Genomic DNA, 14645 nt, shown 5'->3' with positions numbered 1-14645 from the left:
CATGAAAACATTTCTCCAAAAACAGGACTCAGCCTCTTAGGTGCTGATGTGATGCAAGAGGAGTCACTTGTCATGTGGATATGTATGGGAGAAATGGCACTCAGCACTGAAGGTAGACCAGGAGCTGAGATACACACATCAGAACCTGTGTCGATGAGGAAATATTGTTGATTGATGCAACTGAAGATGCAGGGTCTGCTGCCGTGTGGTGACAGTGGTGTGGAAGACGTTTCATTGACACAACATGAAGTACAGTGACTTGACTGGCCTTTGTGATCCAGTAAGCCTATTCCAGACCACACGCCACTTTTGGGTAATAACACAGCAGTTCTGCGCGGTGCCACCGAAGTGCCTGCAGAACCAGGAAAACCATCCCTGTACTGGCTTGTAAGTATGCTGGGCATGGTTGCCAGTAGTTTGAGATTTCTGTTGTGGTCAAGTGAAGATCAGTGTCCCCTGTGCCAGAGTGGACATTATGTTTGGTGGCAGTCGTGCAAGCTTGGTCCAGCTCGTCTGTAGCAAAGTGGCAGGTACAGAAAGGCTGCTGTGAGCTATGCTCAGATGCATTGTAGTGTATAGTATTTATACATTGTTGATGTTGTAATAGTGTAAAGATTCTGTCTGCCAATTTTAACTTGCACTCCAAAGATTCCTGTTCATCCAAAATAATCACAAGTTGAATTTGAGGCAAGAGTTTGACAATTCAGAGGGTCCAGAGCATGTGGCCCAGCGCAGTTTGAAATCCACTAGTGTGTGGAACAAGTGCCAAAGCTGGGAAGACATTCTGTCCCTCAGTTGTTCATTGTATATAGATTGTAACTGTTGCTCTAGTGTCCAGGAGAGGTGTCAGAGAAGAGCACATTTTGCTGCAAGGTATTTATCATCAACTGGGGGCAAAAGAAAAATTTCACAGATCACATCTGCATGTTCACTGAGGTTAATTGAGTAACATGACAAATTTGGCTCTGGCAGTTGATGTACCAGATGTGTTGAGGATACCTCAAAAACTGCAAACCAGACAGTGGCTTTACCCAGGCGAAACGGCTGCACTTTAGGTCGAGCTATATAATGGGTGATGGCATCACCATTGAATGGTTGTGCCAATGATCGAGGCAAAATCCGGAGTGGTACAATGGACGAGTGCTTGGCATCCATACGCAGCACAGTCCTATGTGTGGTAGGAACTTTCAAAAAGTATCTGGCAGGCTCGGCCAGACGATGACGTGAACATGTACAAGTTTGAACATGATGCAGAAGACACAACATGAACAAATATGGCTGTTCGAGCAGCTGATTCGTCAATCCAGCATACGGAGTAGGGTCCAGAATGAAATTGCCTAATAAATCTAGGATTCCATTTTTCAATACCAATGTCCACTTCTGAAGCACTGCACTAATAAAAGTCATGTTCATTTTTGACGATACTGGGAAATCTGTAGGGTGTGTGTGACTTGAGTTTCTGATGGGCTACGACAGAGCAAACCCAACAGTCATCTCACAGATGGCCAAGCATGCAACCTAGAAAGTATGTGACTTGTGCTCTATAGAGGTTTGGTTGCACCCTGTTGTCTTTTGGACCAAATAATGCAAGATATATGTGGCATACAATACATCAAAGTGTGAATTTTGATCACCCAGCACTTGATCAAGGTATATAGTTAAAGAATTAATGATGCACATGAACATTTATCTAAAGGAATAAATTACGAAGACAAATCAGCTAAATTATCTGCTATCTTTCAGTATTTTTAATGTAAGTGAAATAACCAAAGAATCATGTACATACTGTGGTGATACATCTCAACAATTTTAAGTCTCTGAATCACTGGTAAAACAAATAAACCCATGTGTAGCAAGCAGAGCATTTTACAATGTTTGGTGCACTATTTATCTTAAAGTTCACACCACAAGTAACTCACTTTAGAAAGCTATGTACGAAAATTTTTAACCACATTTACAAATAAAATTATGACTATTACTCGCGAAAGTTCTATCAGTCACACTTGGAGTCCTTGAGAGTTCAGTGTGAAGTGAAATTTTGATGCTAGTCAATAATGCAGCACTACTAATCAGTTTTAAACATATGTAGCACTTTGACTACCCAGATCTCACCTATGAGGTTACTCCAGAAAGTAAGGTTACAAGAACTTTTTGAAGTACAAAAAATGAATTTATTTTAACAAAATTTACATGTGTTGTAGTATAGATCTTGCATTATTTTTCCACATAATCACCATTTACTTCAATACATTTTGTCATCCGTGGGATGAGTTTTTTGATTCCTGTGTCACAGACATCTCATGCTGCCTTTTTCAGCCAGTTTTTCACTTTGATTTTCACCTCTTTGCCATCAGAAAAGTGTTTTCCACAAAGGTGTTCCTTCAATTCAGTGAGCAGATGATAGTCACTAGGTGCGAGATCGGGGCTGTGAGGGGAGTGGCTTCAAACATCCCAGCCAAATGAAGTCAACAAAAGTTGCATGAGCAGTGTGCTGACGCACGTTGTTTCATGAAGGGGACAGACTCCCATTGTCAGCATTGCACAATGTTTGTTTTGTAAGGATCTGTGAAGTTTCTTCATGGTTGCACAATATCTTGTAGCATTTATTGTTTAACCTCTTTCCAAAAAATCAATGAGCAAAACCCTTTTTCTCTCCCAAAAAAACTGACACTATGATTTACCTCCATGTTTGCTGAGTTCTGAATTTTTTTAGCTGAAGGAGAATGAGCATGGCGCCACTGCATTGATTGTCGTTTGCTCTTTGGTGTATGGTGATAAGCTCAAGTATCATCTTCTATAGAGTTGAGAAATGCCTCATCTTCAGTCTCAAAACAGTCAAAAAATTTGCAAGCAGCACTGACTCTGTTCATTTCGTGTGCTTCGGTAAGCATCTTGAGCACACATCGTGCACGCAACTTACGGGGTGGATGGATAGGTGTGTGTGTGCGAGTGTATACCCGTCCTTTTTTCCCCCTAAGGTAAGTATTTCCGCTCCCGGGATTGGAATGACTCCTTACCCTCTCCCTTAAAACCCACATCCTTTCGTCTTTCCCTCTCCTTCCCTCTTTCCTGATGAGGCAACAGTTTGTTGCGAAAGCTTGAATTTTGTGTGTATGTTTGTGTGTCTGTCGACCTGCCAGCACTTTCATTTGGTAAGTCACATCATCTTTGTTTTTAGATATATTTAATTTATATGTATATACACAATAAACTTATCCACAATTTTTAATTGTTTCCGTTACATCCAGTAATGAAATAGTTTTATGTTTTATGACAAAATATATGTGAATTACACTTGTACTAAGCGGATGGCCCACTTCAATCAAATGTATGACTTAACTTCTGCATGTCCTGACAGTACCACACCAGTCATACCAAACACTGTTAACATTAATAATTATAACGACTCTATTTTCATTAATAATTATTGCATTGTACTTATTGCAAATGTAACATGCTGCTGCTAATAATTTGTGTTCATGTGGATATGACTGTTCTGGCCAGTGCTCAATAGCAATAAATTACAATTTGTTTCATATATCAAACAATGGAAAATCCATGATGGAATGTAACAATATTATGAGAAGGAAAGTTGCTAATCACCATATAGTGGAGATGCTGAGTCGCATATAGGCACAACAAAAAGACTCTCACAATAAAAGATTTCGGCCACTGGTCTTCGTCAACAATAGACAAACATACCGTCACGTGCAATAAGCTGTTTGGACCACGTATATTCTCAAATTTATGATCTTAACCTTTTTTCAATCATATTTGAAGTGTTTTAAACTCTGACTGTAAAATATGTTGTGCTAACATGATTAACCACTGTGATAAAAAAAATTCACAAAATTACTGTACTACAAAAGGATATTTTTTTGTTTATGTGAATATATGTTATCGTAAATGTTGTATTGTACTGCTGAGTGAATTTCACTTTTTGTAAATTATTTTTGATTTAATGTTCTATGTTTCGATCTTAGTTTGAATGTATCTTTACTGATGTACTTTGGAACAATGTCAACTGGGTGCAGTTGGCTTGCATGTGTGTGTGGCGGGAAGGAAAGAAGGAGAAATGTAAAGTTTTCAGGAGTTGCGTGTAAATGGAATGTACTTCACCGAGTGAACATTGTAAATTTATGGCAGCAGACATCTAGGACTATTAAATATGAAAATTACATATGAATCAGTTTTGCCGTCTACATTATTCTACAAACATGTCAACCTATAGGGCTTCCAGTCCTACAAGAGAACCCAGCTTCCAGAAAGAAGAAATTCAAGCAACGGATTTAAGGAGACCCTCAAGAAACAAGATGAGTATTTTTTTTTTTAAGTGCCACTAGCCCCAGCCAACAATATTTAACCCATTACTGGCCATTGTCCCTTTTTTGGGATGCGTATATTTTACTTATTTCTACGTAAGCAATGAAGCTTTTAGCCTTTATTGTTGCATCTATAGGTTCAACTAACTGCTATAATGGCTGTAAATGTAAAATAAATAACTTTTTTCTAAGTACTTCACGTCAGGAAAATTATCAACTTGCCGATTTTTTGTTCTCGCACTTGGCAGCACTGTATGTCTGCTGGTAGTTCCTGGATGACAATCAGCTGTGATTTAGTTGTCTGGGCGTGTTTGTTACGAACATATGGATGTCCGTGTAAGATTAAGTATACTTCAAATTTTTTCAAGTAAGTGCAATATCGATACATTTTATGCGTCCCAATAATGGAACAATGGCGTGTTACGCTATCATTTATTGTTGATGTGCCCTATTGTTGTATACACGTATTATACAGAGAAGAATTGCATTTTATGTTCTTTATATCTGCTTTTTTTCATATTCTATTCGAATTTTACGATTCCAACAGGATAAAAACATGCTGCGTGCACTTACACTTGAAGAAATTCTAACAGAACTAGAGAACCATCAAGAGAGTCACGATAAATATGATGATGTAGAATTGGCCATTATTCCACACAATGCAGATGTAATAACAGATGAAGAAGACATTGACGAAAATGTACTGAACAATGAGTCTGTTGTACAAGATGTAGCCGGTAATTTAGAGGTCATAACCAGCCGAGATGAAGCTAATGCTACAGTTGTACCTTCAGAAGCCAAAAGAAGGAAAGCGTTAGGAGATGGAGCAGAAACTGGTACATTACCTACAAAAAAATATAAATGTAAGTGGTATAAATGTCAACAAATGTATGCAAACACTAGTGAACCAGGGAAGAGCAACGAACATTGTGTTGCGGAATGCCTAGCAAATAAGACAGTGCCCCAGGTGTTTGAGGATATTTTTTTCTGGGTAACTAATGGATACTATTATTGAACAAAGCGAAATCTATGCTTGCCAACATAACAAAATAAATTTTGTGCTAACCAAAGAAGAACTAAAATCATTTATTGGCATACTATTTCTGAGTGGTTATCATAAGCTTCCCCATGAGAGTATGTACTGGGAACAGGCTCCTGATGTCGGTGTTCCTTTAGTCTTCAACTCCATGTCAAGAAATAGGTTTCGGGAAATAAAGAGATTCATTCATCTCAATGACAATTCCAAAATAGACAGAAATGACAAGATGTACAAACTAAGAATGTACTTTGAAATGCTGAAAATGGAATTTGGTAAATTTGGCATATTTCATTCAGAACTCTCAACTGATGAAATGATGGTACCTTATTATGGCAAACATTCGGCTAAAATGTTTCTGAGCGGAAAGGCTATCAAATTTGGATATAAAATCTGGTGTCTTACAAGTTCCAGTGGCTTTCTTTATAATTTTTCACCATACCGTGGATAGACTGACAAACAGGAGCCTTTAGGTGCAAGGGTAATAAATGAACTAACCAGCGTGATTCCAGAATCAGAGTGTCCGAATTATAAGCTTTTCTTTGAAAACTTTTTCACCAGTGTTGACACACTGATCACACTTGGAAAGAGTAAAATGAAAGCTACAGGAACAATAAGAGAGATCCGAACTAATGCATGTCCTTTGATTGACTCGAAAAGAATGGCAAAAGAAAAGGAACGAGGATTCTATGACTACATGTTTGACAAAGAGAACGAAGTTCTGGTTGTGAAATGGAGTGACAACACACCAGTATGTGTAGCAACAAATTACAGTACTATTACTCCTCTGATTTCCACTAAAAGATACTCACGGGCAAAGAAAAAGGAAATATCGGTTACAATGCCAAATCTCATTGAAGAATACACAGCCCATATGGGTGGCGTAGGTCTACTGGACAAGCAGATATTACTTTATAGGATGAGGATAAGGTCAAAGAAATGGTGGTGGCCATGATTCACACAGATGATAGATATCTGTGTAGTAAACACATGGCGTGCATACCAAATTGCTAACTCTAATGAGAAGCTCTCACTTTTGGATGTCCGACAGAGAATAGTGATGTTTTACCTATCAAAGAAAACAGGATCAGTACCAAAACGCAGAGGACCACAAGGAAGCAAATTGATGGGAGGATGGGTGAGCACAGATGTACGACTAGATCCAGGAAATCATTTCATTGTGCCAAGTAAAACACAGAAGAGATGTGCTCACTGAAAAAAAAAAAAAACCTTTGTGATAGGTGCAATGTTGGTGTACACGAAAAGTGTTTTGCTTCATTTCATACTGAATAGACATTCAATAATATTAAAACATTATTTATTGTTTGTGTTGTTTCTTACAATATTATGCATGGAGAATAAGGTTGGGAATTTGGATAGCGCATTTGGCCAATGTCCCAAAAATGGGACGGTCTGTAGTTTTTGTTCTAATAAACTGAAAATTTTCAAAACAACTTTTTATTCAATTAATCACTCAATGTAACGTATTTATGTATAAAAGTTTACAAAAAATGATCCGATAGAGTTTTGGCCAGTACTGGGTTAATTACTCCATGAACAATTATTACAAATAACGGTCATCCAATGACGTAACATAGGAGGTCGTTAAAGTGGTGCCACTGTGACCAGGATACTTGTACATTTGGATTTTTGATAGTGTTTATGTTTCCAGGTGATAAAAAAGCATATAATTGTGTTGCAAAGTGGAATGATTTTAAACTAAATACAGATTGCCATAGTACATGTGGAGAAGTTTTTGAATGATGCAACACTATGGACACACATGGTTGTAAAAGGTGGAAGCATTATTACTAAAGTTGGCGCCACCTACCCAATCCAGGACAATAATAAGCTAAGTACCAATTAAAACATTTATTTTTGTATTTTCTCAGTGCAGTGTTATGTGAACATTTTGATCGATTTTTTCTTGCATTGATAATTTATGAACAAATTTACAAAAAATGGATAGTGATCAGGACAATGAAATAAATATGCCGAAACTACCAGCTTCAACTAGTGACTTTAAACAGGACATAGCCAATAAAGACATGTTTCATGATGTATTAGACAATAGTCAACCTAAGCAGTTAAATTAAATCAGGGCAGACTTGAGATTTTTAGGCAGAAGTGCGTTAGATTCCAGTCCAGACTGTGAGAAACAAGAACAGTCACACGTAAGTGAAACAATGTTGAGTGAGAAACCCAAACAGTTAAATTTACAAAACATGTTTACTGCATTAATGTCATCAATGAAAGAAAATAGTGGAAAACTTGAAAAGACAATAGTCTCAGGATGTAATCTCATTACAGCAAACTTAATGCACAAATTTCAAATATTAGAAAAGACTTAGTTGGTGCATGTTCTCCAGTGAAAGCTATAGCTGAATGTGCGAAAAAAGTAGAGGGGACAGTAAAGGCTTCAGAATCCAAAATACAATTATTAGAGATGAAAAGAGGGGAAGCAGACAAATATCTCAGATCTGAGATAGGTGCTACTGAAGTTAGATGTAAAGATGCTGTTGGAGACAATAGTAAACATGGTGTAATCTTTATAAATAAGCTAAATGAAAAAAATAGACATTGTTGCCTCAGATGTGGATAAAAAGGTTCAGGAGATAGCTGAGATAACAGACTCAAATGTGTCAGACTTACATAGTGATGTCACTATTATAAAAAAACAAGTACAACTGGTACAAGACGGGGCTTATCTAAAAACATTCTGTAATGTAGGACACCCAAGCTATCCTACTATGCCACTAAAGTGTTTCCCTGATGACAAACATTTTCATCCACCTGATTTTATACACCACTGCTGTGATAGTTTTCTTCCCTGTATGAGTGATGAATTAAAAATTAAGTTCATTAAAAGATCATTAGAAGGGGAAGCCTAGTCATGGGTCAACCAACTTAACTGTAGCAATTTATCCATGGATGAATTTGAAAAGTGTTTCTTTAAAAAGTTTTGGTCTGACACTGAACAGGCAAGGATGAAGGCTGAGTTTTTAAATGCTCCGATGTACAAGGAGCAGAGAGGGGTGTGTGAAAGAGTTTTGCAAAGACCAGGTCATGAAACTTGAACACTTAGACCAACCTTTTGATGAATTAACTCAAACAGATGCACTTAAGAGAAGGTTACCAGAAAGAATTCAAATGGGGTTAGTTTATGGGCCTGATGAGTCTGTTTACCAGTTCCTGAAATATACAGAAAGGTTGGACATGGCGTTTAACAGGTTTGGCCAACATAGTACTGATTTCAGGAGGCCAAACTAGAGTAATCTCAATCACAATAGAAATATAAATAATAATGACAACTTTAACCAAGGACATAACAACAACACCCTGGGGAGGAATGACAGGAATCCAAATAATTTTAGATATTATCAGGATGTAAGACCAAACAGTGGGGACCAACAGTTTTATGAAAATAGAAATTCTGGGAACAGAAATGGTGATGGGAATTTTGAAAATAGAGGTGGGCTGTGGACAAATAATAACCAGTCTCCCCCCTCCATGCAATGTAATTAAAAAGAATTACACCAGATATGTTTTGCTTTCATTTACATAGCATCTTCTGTGGTACTCTGTAAATTAGATACACATGTTTGTACATTTATTTTTTGACTCTTTTAGGTTAAAAACAGCGTTTTCTTTATGAAGTTGGTCTGTAAGCTACTTATGGTGTTTCTTTACATAGTCTGCACCTTCCCCTCTTGCTAGCAGTGGTTGATGTCGACAGGCTTCATTTCACATCTGCAGTTTTTGGCATTTTGCATTAAATCCTCTTGGTTGGCGGTCCACAATCCCAGAGATACCCAATATGACAAGGTAAAAACCAAATATAACCAATGTGAAAATGGACAAAAAATAAGACAGGTTCAGAATAGGAATATTTTTCAGGGAAATAAAATATCAGTAGATGAGAGGTGTTGGTACAAGTTTTGGCAAGAGCATAAAACAAATCAGAATAATTCAAAGAAGGTAAACGATGAGTTTTGTCTGGAGAGTGGAGATTTAGAAAATCTGTATAGTCAGGAGCCTGTGAATGAGCATACTAGTGTAGTGAAAATAATATTCTCGAAAATCTATTTGACCTGAAAGAGAATAATAATACCAAGGGTAATAGTGTAACTTGTAGTTCTGTAAATGATGGTGTTATTGATAATGATGATGTGAATGATGCAGATGTTGATGATGCTGATTGTACTATTAGTGATTATAATGAGTTAGAAGCTAATGATGGTAGTGCTGGAGATGTGAAACATTTTGTTGATTTAAAGGAAGAAGTGAAGTATAATGATGGAGAATTTTCAGAATTAATTGAACTTAATGATACAAAGGGGGTTTTTGCGGAACATTTAAGTTATTTAAAAACTAAAGTATTAGAATTGCTCAGCCATTCTCAAGGATTAAGTGATGTTGAGGGAAAATGCAAGAAAAGTATAGAATAAAACTCACACAAATTATGATAAGGAAGCTAGAGAGGGGATCCTAGATTTATGTGAAGTAGACAGTAACAGTAAAACAGTAAGTAAACTTAGCAATCAGATAGATATACAGTTAATAAATAAGGAGGTTGACCTGAATAACTTTGATGAAATAGAACAAAACTAACTTACTGAACTTGTTGGCCATAATGTCCATGATCAGATCACAATACCTTACATCAATCTAAACATTTGTAACTGGGAAGGGAGGTGCCTTTTGGATAGTGGTAGTCAAAACATGGAAGAGAACGGTTGATATGTTCCCTTCCATACAGCCTTGGCATCTGAGGCAAACATATTCATTCAGATGCAGACTCTTTACAGCAATATACCACCATTCTCACCTCAGCCTTCACTGCACGTTATTACCTCACCAGCCTAGTTAAAAAGCAGATTTCCCAGGCCATCATATCCAACCCTGGTACTGCTGATCCCTAAAAAAAAAACAGCTATCCTGGTCTCAAATGTGTTAATCAGCTACTTCGACAGGGCCGTGACTTCCTAAAATCATGCCCTGAAATGAGATCGATTCTATCTGAAAATTTACCCACCCATAGCTTTCCGTCACCCTCTCAATCTTCACAATATTCTTGTCAGACTCTATGCTCCTTCTGCACCCATCTCCCGGCCCTAGGGCCACTACCCCTGTGAGCATCATCACTGCAAGACTTGCCCAGTGCACCCTCTTAGTACCACCTACCTGTAACTGACAAAACGTGTACTATCAAAGGGAGAGCCACCTGCAAAACAACACGCTGTTCTGTAAACACTGTTCGGCCTTCTACAATGTCATGACTACCACTAAATTACCAATCAGGATGAATGGGCATAGGCACAGGGTGTATACTGGTAACTCGCAATATCCTGTTGCAGAGCATGCTCTACAACATGACATTTGTGACCTTGGTGCCTGTTTCACCAGACACCAGTTTCTCAGAACTCCAGAGGTGGGAACTAGCACTACAACATGTCCTTGGTTTTCGCCACCCACCTGGCCTTAAGTTACATTAATTTCTTCCGTCTCAGGATTTCTTCACTGCGACTACTCTTTGCTTCACTCTGTTCTAGTTTTCTACATCGTTCATTGTCTTTCCCATCTATTTTTCATCACCCCCTCCCACCTCAGTTACATATAATGCACTTAGCTTTTCACTCTTATTAACTCGTGCAAGATGTTAAGCAGCAATCTCTGTCTGCATATTACCACGTCTTCCACCATAAAGCTCTCAGGTTTTCAAATCTCGTCCGATGCAATCCCCAACAATCAGTCTTTCCTTCTCATCCCATATGGTAAGTCTCCCCTTACCTGTGGTTCTGGGTGGACTTTCCCAAAATCTACCCCTTTTCCTAGACCTCTCCAGTGCTTTTCCTTCACCCCTCTTCCTTCCCCTTCAACCTTTCTGCCTGAAGGACGAGCCACTGGCTCTGAAAGCTTGCCAATTACAACCATCTTTTATGTGTGTATTCTGCTGTTGCTTGGTGTGTAGATTTTTTATCTATCCAATTAAACAATTTTGTCAATAATTGATTGTTTTCATTGTTATAATAATATGAAGGGAACATACACACCACAGCCAAGAATGATGATGTCACAGTTCTTGTAACCATCTCTCACAACTAATGTCCTCTCTATCAGTCTAATTTCTCACTGTATATTTAAAATTCAAATGTTCACATTTCAATGTAACGCTTACATTCTATTCTCTCCCTTAAATGCTGCTTCTGCATTCTCTTTCTCATATGATGCAGGCTCCCCTGCGTTAATTGACATATCAGTGGGTTCACACAATCATCTACTTTCTTTCACATATCTGATACACGTGTTTATGAAAGCTGCATAAGGTAATTTTACATTTCTAACAGAACCGGTGACCAATCTAACGCAGCTTCTACAGTACAAAATGATGATAAATCATCTCGCAACATAATTTTACGGGGTCGGTATGGTTTCAGGAGAGGCTGCAGCACAACCCACACAATAAATAAATTGGTCACCAAAGTCAGTAGTTGTCTCAGTAACAAAACCTAAGTATTGAGCATCTTTCTGATCTTACTAAAGTGTTCGATACTGTAAAACATGACCCACTTCTTTAGAAACTGACTGACTATGGTTTCCAAAGAAAATTTTGTTTGGATGTCGTCACATCTGGCAAACAGAACACAAAGAGTATTATTAACATCAGTGACAAAAAATTGCTTTCTGGCTGTAAATACACACAATTAGATGTTCCACAGTGTTCAATATTAGGGCTACTACTATTTCTTTTTATTACATCAATGACATGCCATGCCAGGTTCAGTCAGATACCATTCCTTATGCAGATGACTCAACAGCAATAGTCTGCTGTAAAACTGAAGAGGACTCCCATACTGAGCAGACAACTGGAGCAGTGGAGGCATGGGTCAAAAATAATAATGTGAACTTAAACATTGCAAAAACAGAAATTGTTCATTTCACCACAAAACAAACTAAGCTATGTGGATAAAAAGTTGGACACACACACACAGTCTTAAATTCCTTGGTATGTTAGTAAATAAAAATATACTGTGGAGTCATTATATAGATGGCATACTGACTCATCTGGAAAGTCTTGTGTATGTCACGAACACCTTATACAATATATTTGATACAGTTATAAAAAAACTGGATATTATGCGCATTTTGTTTCAGTAGTTAAGTTTAGTGTAATTTTCTTGGGACCTGAAAAAAATAATCTGCACTAAGCCTTTAGACATTAAAAAAACTATATGAAAAAACTCTGCACGATATGGACATGAAATTTATAAATAAAATCTTGAAGGGTAAGTGTACCCCAAACATAAGAAATAATGGACAAATATTTGAAAAGTAAATCCTATTATAGTGTAGATTTCTTGAATGATGACCACGTAACATAGTATCTACCTAAAACAGTAACACCATATGTATTATAACTATAGACTTTTGTAAAATGATAACCATTCAAAATAATACCTGCCTGAAGAAGCAACAACCTTAGATTATGTTTATTAGTCTGTATGTAGTTTTAAATTGACATGTCACCTATGTCACAGTCTTTGATTGTATGAGGCATGTTATATGATAATAAAAATTTGATTTGACTTGATTGATGACTTTTCACTTAACAACCAACTTCCATTTCATAATTACAAATACTAGTTGATTCTTTCTTTTCACAAAAATAAACTAATGGAGTCTCTCCACACTGATCAACCACCACACAATCAATGTGCTTATTCCATTACAGTCTCCCCATCTAGGCAAAAGCACTGCAAAGGTAATCAAAACTGTGTCCCCCATGAGAAAGTCAGACATGCTGATAGTTCAGTCGTGGAAGTACATTTTTGCAATGTTGTTGTTGTTGTATTTGGTCAAAAGATTGGTCTGATGCAACTCTCCATGCTAGTCTATCCTCTGAAGTCTTCTAATCTCTGCATAATTACTGCACCTTACACCCATTTGAACATTTTTACTTTAATGAAGCCTTGGTTTCCCTGCTTAAAATTTTAAAGTTAGATTACTTTGGCTTCTACAAAGTGCCTCATCCTATATTACTAATATGAATATGGATGCCACCTGTTTGATTCAACAATCTGAACATACATCCTCATATGATTAAATCCAGGATATCCAATGACTTATGAAATAAAAATATTCACAAAAATAAAAATATTCACAAAAATAATTTATTCATACTCCACTAATGTTTGCTTGAAACAACAATTTCAAAATCTTAAGTATGAAAAAAAGTCAGAATTGTTGACAACATCCTGCTCGATATGAACAAAAATGGCGAATTAATACCCCTCGAAATGAAGAAATGGAAATAAATGTTAAAAAGGGCTCATTCAACTCTTGCCGCCATCTATAATTATTTGCTTATAGAACTTCCTTTCCATTCACATTAACGGATTTATTGCATTACTTTCACGTACAATAATTTTTAGTGTCCGCTGGAATAACTTAAGTTAAACTAAATGTGATTTGAAAGCTACCTTTTTTTTTGGTTGGGTTGGTCAAGCGTAGCCTAGGGCCAATATACAACTAGATGAATGTGAGAAACCTCCTAAAACCATCTTCAAATAGCACAGTAGAATCAACTTTTAGCAGCCTAGAATTGCTCCAAGGTAATTCTCGTCTCTCCTGTTGGTCACAAATGGAATGCAGAATTCATAGTTCTGTGACTGCATGTTGCACCCACAGATTTTAACAAGGTATCAGTCCTGGGGAGGACTTTTTTTTTTTTACTTCAAAACTGAACGCTTTCTTCCCGTCTTCTACAGCACAATATTATATTCTCTATTTTTGACAAGCGCGTCTGAGAATAATGAAGTATAGATGTGGACACTTATAATACAGCATGGTTGAGTATTTCTATCACATACAACTGAAGACAAAATTAACAAGCCACATGGGTTTCTTTTCCACAGACAAATGGTAAACTGCTGTGGTGATTCCATTGTGCATAAAGAGGAGCAGGGGTCCTTATAGGAACTGGGATGGATGACTGGCATATATATTGCCATCATTTTTGTGCACTGGACATCTGTGATGGAATCCATATACTAAGCTATCAGGCTTGCTCCTTTCTGCAGCTTGATAAGGGCTGAATGAGGAACCGACAGAAAAATATGAAAGACATTATTCCTGCAAGGTTCTGTAGAGATTTCCATCCACGTTGACAATGTCAGTGCCAAAACTGGCATAATTTCCCATGAACAGGGTGAAAACTATGAAAACTCACCAAGTATAGTGACTGCTAGAACTGCAGTATTTCTTATCTCGACTGGCAATGTTAAATC

This window comes from Schistocerca americana, chromosome 6 (assembly GCF_021461395.2).
Source record: "Schistocerca americana isolate TAMUIC-IGC-003095 chromosome 6, iqSchAmer2.1, whole genome shotgun sequence".
NCBI classification, from domain to species: Eukaryota; Metazoa; Arthropoda; class Insecta; order Orthoptera; family Acrididae; genus Schistocerca; species Schistocerca americana.
The sequence above is the reverse complement of the archived record's forward strand: the minus strand, read 5'-3'. Positions refer to the sequence as shown.